At 44.7% G+C, this 15,900-nt stretch overlaps 1 long non-coding RNA gene across 1 annotated transcript in view; it reads right to left on the reverse strand.

Moving 5' to 3' along the window:
• Positions 1-12,556: 12,556 nt before the first annotated feature.
• The window catches only part of LOC146785136 (uncharacterized), an 80,686-nt gene continuing 77,342 nt past the window's right edge, over positions 12,557-15,900 (reverse strand). The window contains exon 3 of the long non-coding RNA XR_014970919.1: positions 12,557-13,324. This is a non-coding gene — a long non-coding RNA (uncharacterized LOC146785136). The remainder of the gene's footprint in view (positions 13,325-15,900) is intronic.

The following is a 15,900-nucleotide window of genomic DNA, read 5'->3' on the forward strand; positions in this document are numbered from 1 at the left end:
CGGTGGCTTTAGAGCTAAAGCGTTTCAGCTTCCCGCTGGGTCCCGCAGGGGTCATCCGTCAGCCCCACACTGTTATCCTTTATGTTGCACCTCTGGCTAAATTGGTCTGTTCTTTTGGCTCTCAGGTATTGTCCTATGCGGAAGATACACAGATTATTGTCTCTATTTCAGGTGACTGGGAAGGCATAGCTAATACATTCAGGTTGTGCCTGGGGTAAGTCAGCACCTGGATTGAAGAAAACTGGCCAGAATGGACTCAGCTCTGTCAAGCTCAGCATGAAGGTTAAATTCTCAAGACACACACTTTCAAGACATAATGCACATATGCAGCTGCTGAATAGTTCTGCGGGGGCTCGGCACAGGGCTACAGCAGCACTTTGACTGTCAGAGTGTCCTGGAGACAGGCTGCACCCTGACAACCTCAGCAGCACCAGCAATAAACAGGATACCAGTCATGAGTACTGGTGTTGTCCTTGGTGTTGGAGAAGTGCTTAAATGAAGAAAATTCAGAAGTGCTGGTTCCCACTACACATGAGTACTGGCCCATTTTAAGCACTGAACCAAATGAGGTGTGTGGACCAAGGGTTTGGTGGTAAGGGTAATCTGCCACGTTTGCAACACAGTATCCTGTCAAACTCCAAAAGGGGCACTTAACCTAATGTCCACAAAAATGTTATCTTTTCTTTTGAGTTATATGTGCACAAAGTTGAAATTGCAAGGACAAGAGACTGCACTAGTCACAAAGGTTGCCCCTTGACCCGTTGCTACAAGCCCCAGAAAACTGCTCATCGTGTCTTTGTACTTTGAAGCTCTCAAGGTCAGCCATCCTACCCCAACCGGCCTTAAGATTCATCTTTTGTGAGCATTAGAAAACCTTTAATATTGGAATTTCAGGCAGGGTGTCACTGATGAAGCGAAACATTGAGAGATTCCAAAACCAGCTATTGAATCTGAAAATGATGTAAGATTGTAAGATTAAGGAACAATCAGTCCCACGTCAGGCATTGCCTGACATGGTAATAATGTGCTGAAAACTACATGCCTTTCCGATATATTCTAATATGTGTGCCCCTGATTCTGCCCCAAATGAGCCGCTGGCCTCACCCCATCAGCCTTGCAGGGGAGTCGGCCAATCGACAAACTGAGGCCCAGTGATGAGAGGGTCAGTCTCTGGGACTGATATAGTGCGTCCCTTGTGCGCCCGGCGTTATCAGAACGGTTCCTGTGACAGATGCCCGCCTGCCCCTTCGCTGCGCCGAGTGCCAGGGCCCAGTGCCAGTTCCGTAGCCGTTGTTCTTGGCCAGGCTCATCGAGTTGGCAGATGAAAAGCCTTTGAGCCAAAGACAAACATCCCATCTCGCTCCAGCTGCTGAGAAGTGAGGAAAGGACACGAGCTCGTTCGGGCAAGGTGACTTCCGGCGCCCCCGCCCCGCCCACGTGGAGGAGCACTCGAGGGGCGAGAGCTAATTCAGGACGAGGTCACGCAGTGCAAAATTATAAAACTGAGATGCACACAGGGCGGGGGAGTATTAAATTCTCGTTAGGAGATAGGACGCAGAGATTTGGCAGCCAGAGAACAAAGCTCTCAAATTTCGCAGGACCACAGCGCGTGAGTACGTCATGCACTCCGAGACTGCACTCTGCATCCTGGGACTTGTATTTATAATAAGGAAATATAAGGAGGAAATCAAAATTACATATCCCAGAAGGCAAACCAAGGCTGGCTGGAGTACTAAGATCTTGAACAAGTTGGGGAACACTGTCAGTCAGGGGCGTAGCTTGGTCTGTAAGATTTCCTGACCATCATGCTGTCATATAATGTTAGAGTACATTATATGACAAGCAGGAGTGGGGCTTAAGAGGCAGTGGAAAGGGAGAGGAATACCGATTAATAGGAGTACTAAATGCTAAATGAGAGAAACAATATTTTGTCAAATACATATTTTTTAGGGCTTTCAAAACAGAGATGAGTGAGAGTGTGTGTGTGTGTGTGTTTGTCAGTGTATGTATCCACAAACTCAGGTGAAACCCGACAGACACCTTACCATACCCGACTGAAAGCACCTGCACCCGACTATTCATCTGAAATTACATTTATTAGGGGGGGTGTAACACCCCCCTGAAGCTAAGCCCTTGCTGTCAGTGTGACCAACGCATTCCTTCCAGGTGTGGCAGGTGTCACACACAGTCTCCTTCCGGCACAAAATGGTTGTGGATGCAAGGGCCCAAAGTGAGAAGAAAAGTTATTGTTAGGAGTGAATTTGGGCTAATGTGATCTCTGATAAACATTGAGCAAAATCGAAGCAAAATCATGTTCCTCTCAGTGCAGATGGACCCATTGAACATGAGTATGCCCCACTTAAAAAGGAAGATCTGGCTTGTTTAGTGCTTCTCCACGTTAGTGGCGACTGGCAGGGGACGGGGGTGGCAGGACAGGGGTATGGAGGGAGGATGGGGAGTAAAAAACAGAAAGCTATTATTAAAAAAAAAAACACTTACCTTTAGATGGCCGCTGTCTCTCCTCTGTCAAAGCTACTCTTCCTGGCAAGTCCTGGAAGGAGAAAGCACTCTGGCTCCCTTAAGCCAATCACGAATGCTGCAATGCAGCATAGTGATTGGTCTGAGCGCCGTGGTTCGGTGCTCACACGGGGAATGGAAGCCTGAGTATGCTCCCCACCCAGGCTGTAACACAGCCTGGATGGAGAATATGCAAAGTGTGCATGACTGTTTGGCCGGCCCGAGACGGCAGGCCAAACAGTCATGCGCACTTAGAGTGTGCCACCACTCCTCCCACGCTCTGACAACAGCCCTGTAGCTATAAAAAATAAAATGATAATAACTATGTTATTATCATTTTATTTTTTCCTTTTTTCACTGCTCCGAGACCAGTGGGGCGACGCTCCTCCACCTTAGCGAGCAAGCCGCCCCATGCTCCACGTTAAATGTATATGTTTGATCAATATGGAGCGGTCTCCTCAAAACATGGGTTCTCCATTTTTAATGGGACCCTTCAAATCTGGATTTCACTCTTTATATTGGGATCACATCAGGCATGAGTTGATGTCTTTACAGAGATGCCTCAATAGGAATGGCTTTTGTGTGTAGGTGGGTGCCATTAAACATGGGCTCACATGTGTGTTGTATGGGCTTAGAAATATGAGCTCATGTATGTTACCAGGCCCACCTGGCATATGAATTCCTCGATGTATATAGAGACCACCTTAAGCATAGGATCCTATCAGTGTGGTGGGACCTCTATCACTGCTTCCCCTCCATGTACAGGAGATACCACAACATAGGTACCTGCTTTTATAGAGGACTCTTCAAACATGGGTTCCTCTTTGTGAAAAGAGGTAACATTAAATACGTGTCCTACCCTATATAGATGGGCCCCAAAAACTTTACCTAAAGTCAGTGAAGAGGTGGCCTACCAAGTATTCTGGTTAGGATTGTAACTTAAAGCATTTTTCTGCACTGAGAGAGTGTGAGTCTGTTTTGTATTGTGTTGCATTGTTTTGTATGTGCATTGCATAGCACTTAGGGGCATATTTACAATGCCCCTGCGGCACTTTCACACTGCTGGAGCATCACTTTTGTGACTCTCAGGAGGCGCAGTGTGCTGGCCTGCGTGGCTTTTCATGGCCTTGTAAATATGGAGTAAGCAATGCCTTACTCTGCGTGGAAGGGGTGTTCCAAGGGTGTTGCTGTGCATGTACCCACGCAACACCCATGGTTTTTGACACTGACCCAGATTTACAGCATAGTGTAAATCTGAGGTAGTGCCAAAACGAACGCCTTCCTGAAGCAGGCGTGACAAGGATTTCTCCTCATTTTTTCCTCCTTCCACATGTGCTGCATTATGCTGCACACATAGAATGAGAAAAACACCTTGTTTGATTGTTTTTGTACAGCAAAGTGCACCTTACTGCACAAAAACTATCATACCAACAACACAGACACCCAAGGTGCCTGCACAGGCGCTCAACTGTAGTTTGTACGCCAGCGCTGGCAGAAAGAACAGGAATGCACCATATCTTGCATTCCTGCCCTTTTCTTTTGATGTAGGGCAGCACAGCTAGAAGGTTTGTGCTGCCCTATGCCAAAATGTTGTACATTTGCCCCTTAATTGCCTCAATGAGATGCAGAAGAACTGGTGGCCGGGTGGCACTCTACTCAGGTACTTGTTAGAATGGGAATGTCCCGTTCATGATCTACATGCATATGCCCCTGAGCTGAGTTCCTGACTGCACTTGAAACTGGTACCCTAAGTTCTTATTTGGCCCTGCAGTCACACTGGTCTAGTGTGTGTGCAAAGGCTGCAACCTGTCTGTAGTAACATAAGGTCCAGAACCTGTTCCTTGACCTAAATGGGTGCACCAAGTGTGTCCTCCTAGCTGACATGGAACAACAGACCATGTCCTGGGTTAGTCAAATAAAGTGGTGGTGGTAACGTGCAAAGTTTTGTATATCATTTGTCTTGAAAATATCTTCATTCTGTTTCAGAGGAGAATGCTTGGCCCTGACCCTTGCACTGACATTCCAACTGTGCGTTGAGTGGATGCATGTGCGGTAGATGTGTAGCAGATGTGTAGTACTAAGACTCCTAGTGTGTTGAGAGTCTGACTGTTGGGACAAGTGGGTTCCATTCTCCTTCTTTAGCATGGCACAATATTGAGGATGGATACATGTTCCCCAGACAGTTGAAATATATTCAATGCATTCCTGTGGATGGAGGGTGGAGATCCAGACACTGAAGTGAGGGAAGATGGAGACAGACCTTCTTTAGAAATTCAATGAGGTCCATGTTAGCAAAGGGTTGCTGTTTAGTTCTTTTTCAGCACAGCCATTTGGTAGTTGCCTTTTTGTCAAGATGAAGAAGTTTCTAGGCGGGGTCTGCTCTTCTTCTTCACTGCTTACTGCTTCAGGAAGGCTGGTTACTGTCAGGTAAAGAGATCTCAGAATTCTTTGTGCCCTTGTTTTGGTTTCCAAAAGTATTGCTACCTGCTGTGAGACTCATCACGTTCCCCAAATACCTTGTGTTCACTCCAGCCAGAATATGATATTTGAAAGTAAACCGTACCAAATCAGTTCAAAAGCCTTAGACAGTGGATCTGTAACCTCTGTCTGGAAAATGAGCACAAAAGTGGGACCCAAACCACGCCACGTCTTTCAACAGATGTTCCCCCAGTATCCTCATGACCGATGTGCCTCCAGCACCCTCATAACTGATATTCCTCAGCACCTTCATGACTGAGCCTTCTCCAGCACCCTCATGACCAATGCTTCCCCTGCACTCATAATTCCATTACGCTTGAATCCCTGCAAGCGTTCCCCAAATACAGTGAAACAATGGATTAACTGCTCTTTCTGTTACTAGGGCCTTGGTGTGGTTTTCCATTGAATCCCTGCCATCTTTCCCCAGAATCCCATGAGGCAACAGCAAGCCTTGATCTAGCTGTTACTTGGGCCTTGGTGTTTTTTTCCATTATGCACGTTCGAGTGAAAACAATACATTTGTTTCCTGTTATTTGGTTCAGATCAACAAGTTGAACTTGCTCATTCTGTAAGGTCAAAGAGAGTGTACTAACACATGTGTTCCTATGGTTTGAGAACCTTCCAGATGGCCATGTGCCCCACGTTCGGAACGCGATCTAACTTCATCCATTGAGCCGTCGAGAAGATATGAAAACCCCATCCAAACCCGGATCATGGCTTGGTCTTGCTCCCTGCAGAACAAGTTTCACCCTTCACACTCACCTGATGAATCCTGCCGGAACTGAGAAACGCTCCAGCTCCCTTGATGTCTTCCTCCTTACTTCCTCCTGCACTGCTACTCCAGACCCCCCGTGACTCCCAGAGTCAGTCTCGAGATCTTCTTCAAATTGAAGTCAAGTGGAAGAAGTAGGCTATGTACTTGATATCAGTTAGTGCACATTAAACCTCTGATGGTAGTTAACAGTACTGAGTAACCCTGTCTTTAAAGACTACAGACTTTTCCTCCATGTCTTCTCTGTGATTTACTCCAGTGCTTCTTGCGTGTTTATACTTTGGACCCTTCCTACAACCTTGGTAATAGAACTATCACAGCGCAAGGATGAAAGACTTGGGCTCTGTGGTTCTCTTACGAACAATAGTGCAGAGAGAAAGCACTTCAGAGTCCTTGATATGTGCACCAACCATGTATCCCTCCCTGTGTTTCAAGTGTATCCTTAGGCGTGCAAGTAACCTCAACCTTTGGTCCGAGTGTATCCTTAGGAGTGCAATTAACCTCAACATTTGCTCCCATTGCATCACAGGGAGTGCCAATAACTCCAATCTGTGTATGTGATTTTGGTTATTCTGCTCTCATGCCAAGCTGCTGATGAAACCTGTACCTTTATGTCACTGAAGTTAATGCATGTTCACATAGCCTTATAGCCCACCATAGCGGGCTATACCGGCTATTAAAGGCCTGCTGCAGTGTTAAAGGCCCAAACCAAAGGCGAGGGTCTTTAACAAGGCAGCGGGACTTTAATAGCTGGTATAGCCAAGCTACGAAGGGTTATAAGGCTATTAGAACATTCTGCCACTAGATGGCAGAATGTTCTAACAAATTAAACAAAGGCTTCAGTGAGTGCGAGGCGATTGAAATCCCCTCAGGCTCCCTGAAGCCTTTGTTCAGAGCCACAAAGAAGCATTGGAATATTGGAGCTCCGGGCTTATACCGGCCATTATAAGCCCAGAGCTACTCCATTGTTTTCAATGGAGCTTCCAACGTTCCAATGTTCTAATCGTATGTAGAGACCTGTTAGTGTGCTTAAGGTAACTGTCTCCTCTTGCTATTTCTAGTGCATTGCATCAACACAAAGCCAGAAGTGCTGGTCCCATGCACATCTACCTCACAAATGTAGAAGGTCTCAGAAATAACAAACCCTGTTACACAGTATCGCACAGCTGCTGAGCCGATCCAGTACCTCAAGTCTCTCTTTTCATATTTTATCACAACTCCCCTTCCCCCCAGGGGACAGTGTGGGATCAAAGGTTTCAGTTCCTGGACCTGTATTGTCCTAGAGAGGGATAGAAGGTCCCACATCGGCTCTAGTGTTGTCCCTGCAGTTGCGACCAGCGGAATGCATGACATAGAAGCCCTAATTCAGTCTGCCAGTTGCACCTGCTGAAAATAATCACCAGCTTCAAATCTAACCCAGAGACTATAATTGCTAAAGTGGAGCACCCCATGGCCATCCTGGGAGGGTGCAGCTGCCAAAGATGAATGCACAATGTTCAGGCTTACCATACTGATCCCTGTCCAGCGGTCTGTGTACCGAGTGAGGTCACCACCACACCACCAGAGCTGCATCTTTACCAAGAGATAAAGGGATAGTAGCCACCAGAAAGTTTAAAGATTGAATTCACAGAGGTATATCCACTGTGAGAACATTAGACTTTTGTCTATGTGACTCCTTTCCGGAAAAAGCTGTTGAACTGGTCTAAATTAGGTAATCCAGCATGAGCTGCACCTTTGGCTAACTATGCTCAAGCCAGTGCCTCACACAAGTGTCAATAAACATTAAGAAGACTCCTGAATTGGGAAGAAAGCACTGAAGGGGGCTGTTGTGCCTCACTGAAAATAAAATCAAAGAGGCATTTGCAACGCTTCAACTGCATCCCTATTGATATGTGTAGTATTAACGTACTTTAATATTACTAAGATAGGCACTGGGCTGGACAATCGATTATTTAGTCTGTTGGTTAAATATTGAGTTATGAGTTCTTGTCAACTACACTACCTACCTGAGAACTCTTAGACTGCTTGCCTTCATTACCATGAGAGTCAAGTGCAGAAGGGGTGTACTTGACACAGTTTGCAGAGCTAAAGTAGGACAGACCTCAGGACATAAGTGGCACATGATTTCAACCACGATGGTTATGACCTAGTGGCCTCTGTCTACCCTGTGGCTCTCCAAATGGTGTTTAACAGTCCTTAGTATGAGGGACCAGGTTTGGCCCTGTTAAGTTTACCCTTAGAGTTATCCATAAAAGTGGCACCAGTAAATCTGAAGGTGAAATTAGTGTGGATTACAGGCATAGGTCAGAAGTTCCCCTGAGAAATAAGAAATTGCCGTAAGAATCAGTAATTCCAGGGCTCACTCCCCTAGTAATTCTTTATTTTGGCCTGAAGTTTCAACCAGAGATTTCAGCAGTCGAAATCTGTAGGTTACACGAAACAGATTTGTAGTGTTACCGCAGATCTGAAAATTCTGATGTGGTCAGCAACTGTTGCTACCAGCTCTAATGAAATTCAGAAGCCACTCATAATGAAGGCCTTACTTGGTTCTCCTTGGCTGATAAGAGTGGGTTTACACTAGAGGTGGGAGGAAAATTCCGCTCTGCTGGCAGAGTTCGCGAAATTTTGCCCACTTCGCGCTACGTGAGTATCGCAGATTCAGGCAAAACTCCACCAAGCGCCACATAGCGGAGGTTTTTATCACACACTGCTTGCCAACATTAAGTTGGCGAGTGTGAATGACAATTTGAGTTCCCTAGTGCGATTTTGGGGTGCTAGAACGCCTCCCGGTGTGATTTTCTCAAAGCAGCTGGTTGTGGCAGGTTGTGACCGTTCACGTTGCGAAAACTGCTGCTTGAGTAGAAAATCTACCTGAGCGGCAGAAAGATGCAGCGCCTTCAGGCACTCCACATGGTGGCACTTGTGCTGATTTTACACTGCGGAACAAGCTACCGTCGCTAAAAAATCAACAACAGCAGCGCAACGTACCAAATCCAGCCACCCACTTGCAGAACTCCACGGAATCTCACTGTGTTTTTATGTAACTCTGTGTAAATCCACGGATTGAAACTCCACAAGCTCCACCCACCCCTAGTCTACACCGTGACATGTGGAAAGTGTTTTGATGTCCTGTGTGATGATCTTATCTTGTTACCCAGCAAGTGCCTGTATGTGAATCTTGACAATATCTTGAGATGATGTTACTTCACTCGCATCTCTCCCTCGGCACCTCTTCTATTCTGTGCTGTACTCCATTTCTACTCAATCTCTATTCCTCCTCCGAAATATTTGTCTCTCCTTTTGCTTCCTAATCCCCTTGTGCCATAGGAGTGTGGTCTGGGCCCTAATGCAAGCAAAGAAAATTGATCCCTTGTCCCTTGGCTGGGTAGTAGTTAAGAGCCATGACTGGGGTGTAGTGGGTTTCCCACACCTCTGGGCCCAGTGCCACAGCATCCACTAATGCCAGCTACACTGTTGTAAGTAAGCGGGCTTCCTCTGGTCGGTCCTACATGCGTGTGTTAGTGCTGACAGTGGATTGACAAGTGAGGGAGGATAGGAGTTGTATTCACGATGCTCACAAGATAATTGGCTTTTCTACCATATTACCAATAGAGGAGAAACACAAAATTCTGTATTTAAGCTGGTTTAATGCTCTGTGAAATGCTAAAGGCGTAAGGACAAGACAGGGAAGGGAGCTGTTAATGAAGGAAGGGAGGATGGGGGACTTGAGGGAGCTTAGTAGGAAACTGTATAGTTGTGGAATGGGCATGGTGGAGATGCAGGGGAGCTCAGAAGGAAGCTGGGGAATGGGAAGTAAGCAAGGGAGAACATAAGAAACCATGGCTGTCCGTGAGGAAGGAGGGGAGCACAGGGGAAAGCAGGCGAGACAAACAAAGATATTGAAGGTCGAGAAGAAGGCGGCGAGCTGAGGAGAAAGTTATTGAGTTGGTGAGTAAGAATGGAAGGTAAGTATGGAAGCTAGGAGGAAATGGGTTCTGTGGGATACACATGACAGCTGGTAAGGAAGCGTGGTAAAACGGATTAAGCAAAATGAGAAAAGGAAGCAGAATGGGGGGATCGTTGTTATGACCTGTCACCTTATGGCGTGTTATTAAATGTTATGCTTTATTACGTGGTGACATTGTATCTTGGTTGTTTAGAAGGAAGGAATCAGAAGGCAAAAAGGCAGGACATTCAGGGACGTATCAAAATATATTTTTTTAAATCATAGGACATAAGGATGAAGCTGGTCATATGCTGGTTTCTGAGCCAGATTACTCCACAGGAGAGGCAAAGTCAATTCAGCGGCAATTCCATTTTTCTTGTATTCTGCTGTGGTATGTAGAGTCATGCACAGTACTTGTCCTAGCAAGTAAGAACATTGTGCCAAATACTAGCCCCGGTGTGTTTTAAACAAAGCAACTAGAATCAATGGCTTTGGCCCTTAAACATCTATAGCTGAGCAAGCAAAGTTTCTGATCCATTTTAGCTAAAGCGATTGGCAATCACAGCTAGTGAGCAATTGTATTATCACACGTAAGGTATTAGGGGATCTTACGGTAGACAGTCCAATGACTTCAACAATGACATGACGTACAACTGTTCTAGGTGATGGAATTATGGCATTGAACACAGGATTGTGTCCCACTTTATTCTTGCTTTTGTGATCTGAAACATTATTAAAATCACTCTGCCTGGCTGGACAGCCTTAATATAGCACTAATTCCTGGCTTATATTTATTGTTCTTTCTATGTATCTTCCCTGTCAGGGACTGCTGTAATTGTAACGTACTACTACCATAGGTTCCTGACCATTATAATTGGGCTCTCTTGTTTCTTTAAACACTCTATCACATCCAGTGGCAACCTTCCTGCAAAAGAGGCATCCTCCAATATTCATCACAGTGTTCAGGCGAGCCACAACTTGTGGTTGAGCCTCATATGGTTAAAGTTTCCAGTTTCAGTTCTACATAAAGAACATGGCTATGTTGTAAAGACGTTCTCAGCAAATATTTAATTACCTCTAAAGTTAAGCCAACATTGTGCTACTCACTGACAGTTCAAAGAGTAATGTAACACTGAGACAAAAGCCGAATAGGTCTCATATTGTGAAAGCCACAGTCTTTATGAGATACCTTGGGAAACCTTTCCTCCAAAAGGTACCTTTCTGTCCATAAACTAAAGCGGTTCATGCTCTGATCACCTCTTGGAGTGATTATGCTAACACTCTGCCCTTGGGCTTGTCCTCTTTCCGGTAGTAGACTGCAGATTGTACAGAATGCAGCAGCCAGACTACACTTAAAGATACCCAGACTGTCATCAATGTCTCCCCACTTGAAGGAGCTCCATTGCCTGCCGGTCAAGGAGATGCTTCTGTGCAAGACCTTAGCCCTCGCTCACAGAGCTTTCTATGGTACAGGCCCTCATCACCTCTCTGATAGACCAGTGGCGTAACGATAATTGAGGGGGCCCCCCTGCAAGGTACGTGGAGGTGCCCCCTCCGGGTTCTTATCAGGAGCTCCCCGGCCGAAGTGCAGTGCTGAGGGGGCCCCCTGGAGCTTAGGGCCCCCCCGCACTGCGAGGGATGCGGGGCCTGTGTTATGCCCCTGTGATAGACGAAGGCTCTATCAGCAGACTAGAACCCGCAGCTCGTCTGATAGTTTATTACATGTCCTGAGGATCAGACGTAGGAAGCGGGGAGGAGCATCATTCTTCTGTCTTGGAGCCCAAGCTTGGAATCATCTCCTGTCACATTGTTGCAAAATTTGGTCTGAAAGCCTATTCAGAACACTCTCAAAGTCCTGGCTATTTGACCTGGCCTTATGAGCAGAGCATTTCTTTGTAGTTGGGGTGAAGTGTAGCTGTTATGCTATATAAATAGTCTGATTGATTGATTGATTAATTGATGGGGCAGAAGTCTAAACATTTTTGCAATACATAGAATCTTCGCAAAAATGATGTGCATTACAAAAGTGATGCTTGGACACTTGTCAGCATGGAAATTGTATGTGAGGTATGCCCTTATACAAAAGTCATATGACAAACACACTCAGTGTATGGACCAGCTGTTGGCATGAAAGTTATATGGGATGTATGCTCTAGGGTACAAAAGCCGCATGAGACTAGGCAGTCAGCTGCATGAAAACTGTGCGCACTTAAATAAAAACATTATGCAAGATACATGCTCAATGCATTAGGCAGCTGTCTGCATGACATTTTCATCTCAAACCAGTTTAGGGCATGCAAAAATTATGCAAAAAGCATAAAAATAAATGAGAATTATACACAATTCATGAATGTCATAAATCTTGGTCTCGTGTAAAAACAGAAAATCACACCGACCTTAGCAAAATCTATGTCACTAAAACACGCTGCTTCAAAAGATAATGCATGGCAACTGAATTCACATGAAAGCTTGCTGGCTGACAATAAACCTGAAACTTGACCCATATAAGTCACAGCCACAGACTGTGGGGCACATTGACACTTTGTTAAATATAGAACAGTGCCCCCTTTGCAGGAAAATTTCCAGTCAATACGATAGAGGCTGTAGTTATTCCTATTTATTGTGCCAAGTGTTTGACTACCTCACTTAGGGCCATATTCATGAAGGCCTTGCAACACTTTTGCACCGCTGTTGCATCACGTTTCGTACAAGATGATCTGTGCAATGTGTCCCATCATACCTTATGCTTCTTTATTGCCACCTGAGCCATAGAACTCCTTTCTACATGGTGGCAGGAATTTGGGTTTCTAGTATACTAAGGGTCTCATTATGAATCGGCCGGTAAATTTGTCCACCCGATTTGACCATTACCAGCTGGATAAAACCATCGGTGAGCCTGGAAAAATCACTCAATTAAGAGTATTTGCAGAGTGCAGTGGAAATTAACTTACAGTGTGTAAATTTATGGCAAAAGATTTTAGTGGCTAAAACTGTTTTGAAAAAATTCATGCACTGAAACACCGCATTGATAAGAAATTACATCACCACACAAGATATATGCCATTTAAACACGTCAACATGGCTAGAAGAGCATATGAGAAAGCCGTCATTGCTTGACCTGCATTACAAGTTACTTGATGCGCCATCTTCATTTTGCAATTTAAAAACTTCTTGCTAGCAATTTCTTGGATGTTCAATCTACTTCAATCCTGGATTACAAAGAGCAAACCACCTCTACTCATCTTTCCAATCAATTCCATGGCTCCTTGAATGACCTGGATAATACACCTTCAGTGAGTCATAATAACAGGTGTTGGCAGAGGCTGGGCTAATGGGATATTTGCTGCACAAAACCAGAACCAATACCAGATCCAAGATATGGAAACAAATGACAGCAAATCAATGCACTCTCTGCATACCCCAGGACATGGCAAGACTGGAAGAAATCTTTCCAGGATTTGAAGATTCTTGTTCAGGATTTGTTCCAGAAACACAGATGGGGAGCCTTGAATCCAGAGGGGGTCTACTACCAGAACGCAAGTTCACACGATGGGAGGAACAAATCCAGCCGATCATCAACCTCGCCAGCACTGAGTGGACTGAAGTTGGAACTGAAGGTGGGGAAGAAGAAGAGGCAGGTAAGTGCTACATACATATACACAACACATCAATTTCCTGGAAAAAGGAATAGGTCAGCATTATACAAATGTCAAATGGCATAATCATTTAGCCTCAATTGTATATGGAATTCTTGATATATTCTTCTTGGGGTTATGTAACAAAGGACAATCCCAAAAAAATGAAAGTAAATGAAATATAACTTGTAAGAATTAAAAGTCTAACAATCTTTCTTCATTATCATTGCAGGAACACAGCACTAGAGGCCGAGGATCAGCTTTCAACGAAGTATGCCCCACCACCAGTAAAACAAAAAGCTTTGGACACTAGAGGATACAAAACAAAAATGTTACCCACACCTCCATCTGCTGCGAGCACTGTAAGTGGAGAGGATGTGGCATAACAGCTAGAGCGGTGGATTTCGAAGCTGAGGAACCGAATTCAAGTCTAGGCAGGAACACTCAACATCCTGTGATTCTGGGCAAATCACGTAATCTTCCCGTGCCTAACAAAATGAATGTGTCCATCTGTAACGCAACTGGTGCTCATGTAAAGCGCTCTGATACCTTTGGGTCAGGTTCGTGATATATAAAACACCGGGGAAAAAAGTGTAGTCCCAATCCATGCATAGGAGTAACAAGATCTGCATCTACAACTCTGCCTGCCGGTGAATCTGTGACCACATTCACAACAACCACCACTGTTACTGTTGTCAGTGACAGCAGTGGCGAGATACAGCACACAATGTCTGTATGTGATGTTTCATTTAGGTCCTCAACAACTCCCACTATGTTCTTGGCAACATCAGTACTATCGGCACTAATTCCACATAGCACTGGTGAAATGCAAGAAGAGGAGAAGGAGGAGGAAAATAATGTGGCACTGGCAGAACATTAGGCTAGTGGAGCACATTAGCTGAGGATGCTGAACATACAGTTGAGAATATCCCCTATGAATCAATCACCACCAACGCTATAATTCAGACTCTTGATAGAAATTCTAAAACATTGGGGATAATGGAATCAATTCATGTCACCCAGGAGTCACAAGACTGTATAGGTGCTATACAGACACTGGATACATATCTATAGTTTGTCTCTGAATCAATGGAGCATGCACGGGGCATCTGGCGACTGTTCAACAAGATGTTCTGTTCACCATCGCAATCAAATGCAACATGACTTGAGGTCTGCGTAATAGCAGCACCAGGACGATCTGGCTGATGAAAGGGCAAATGGACGATCCCCACTACGATTGACCCAAGATCTTATAGAATTGACTAGCATGTTGGTGACGGAGAGTTATCCTTGCTCCGTGCAATTGATGCGCCAACACATATTCCAACAGGGTTCATGGGACAAGCACCTAGAACACAAATGGGCACACCTTCAAGCAGTTCAAGCAGGTATTTTCCTTCCCTTGCATAAGTTCAACAACATCCGAACACGAGTCCCTTTTATGATCTAGAAAGAGATCTGCACTTACAACTCAGTTTTCTGACCCGTTGGCTCCTTCTGGATTAGTGAAAGACAAAATTAGTTTGAAAAAAAGCATACGTTTTCCTATAAGAGGAGGTACTTCTTTTGTTTCTGAAATAAAAAGAATTACGTCTGAAAACAACTTTTTTTTTTATTGTTAATAAAATATTGTCCCAGAAGTACATTTTTGAAATTTAGTGCCAGAAGTACTAAGATACAGGTAGCAAAAATGGGTCAGAAACTGTGACTCTTCCTTTTGTGCCTAATATGTTGATTTGGGAATCAATCTTTGTATTAATAGGTCAGTTTGCAAAATACCAAACTGTAGAGAGTTGCAGATCGAGTTATGGAGTGAATATTAATTAGGCAGGCCACAATTTGTGAATCACTACGAATGGCCAAAATCACAAGGATGCGAGCCTGCAAGGTTCTACATGAACCATCCCCGTGATTGCTTCTATATAAACAAAAGATTTTTTTAAAGTAGCCTGATTCCTTAGAAGAAATGGGGGTGCTTTTTTAAAAAAAAAACTTTTCTTCCCTTATAAGTGAACATGGGCAGTGGTCCTCTGAACCACTTTTGCACCCTTCAATTTTGTGAATCAGATACCACCCCAACTTGGGGGTCAGTAGCTTGTCAATGGTTTGCGACCACTATAACGGGTGTAAACTACTGATGTAAATGTATAGGAATTGCAATTTCGGAGGGATGCCCACAACACACCCCTTCCCACTTGTGATTCATAATCTATGTCTAAACCCATTTTAAAGGTCGGTAAACCTTTCTGTTTAGTACATAGTACAAAACCTTTTAGCAGATTCAAACCTACAAATTTAGTGAGTCACTGGGTTTGTGACTGCTACATCTGGCCAAAGTTTTATTTCAATAGCATTGACATCCTGCTGAACGTGCGGTTCTACTTCATGGGCCTGATAGTAAACATCCTGTTCCTCATTTACTATATTTTGATACATGGCAGCTCAGCAAGCCTTCCTGCTGTGCTGCCTTGTGTCAAATAAAAGGCCTAGAATGCACCGTATCTACGAGATACGGTGCATTCCTGTCCTTCTTCCCTGCACCGGAGCACAAA

This window comes from Triturus cristatus, chromosome 11, assembly GCF_964204655.1.
Source record: "Triturus cristatus chromosome 11, aTriCri1.1, whole genome shotgun sequence".
Classification (NCBI taxonomy): domain Eukaryota; kingdom Metazoa; phylum Chordata; class Amphibia; order Caudata; family Salamandridae; genus Triturus; species Triturus cristatus.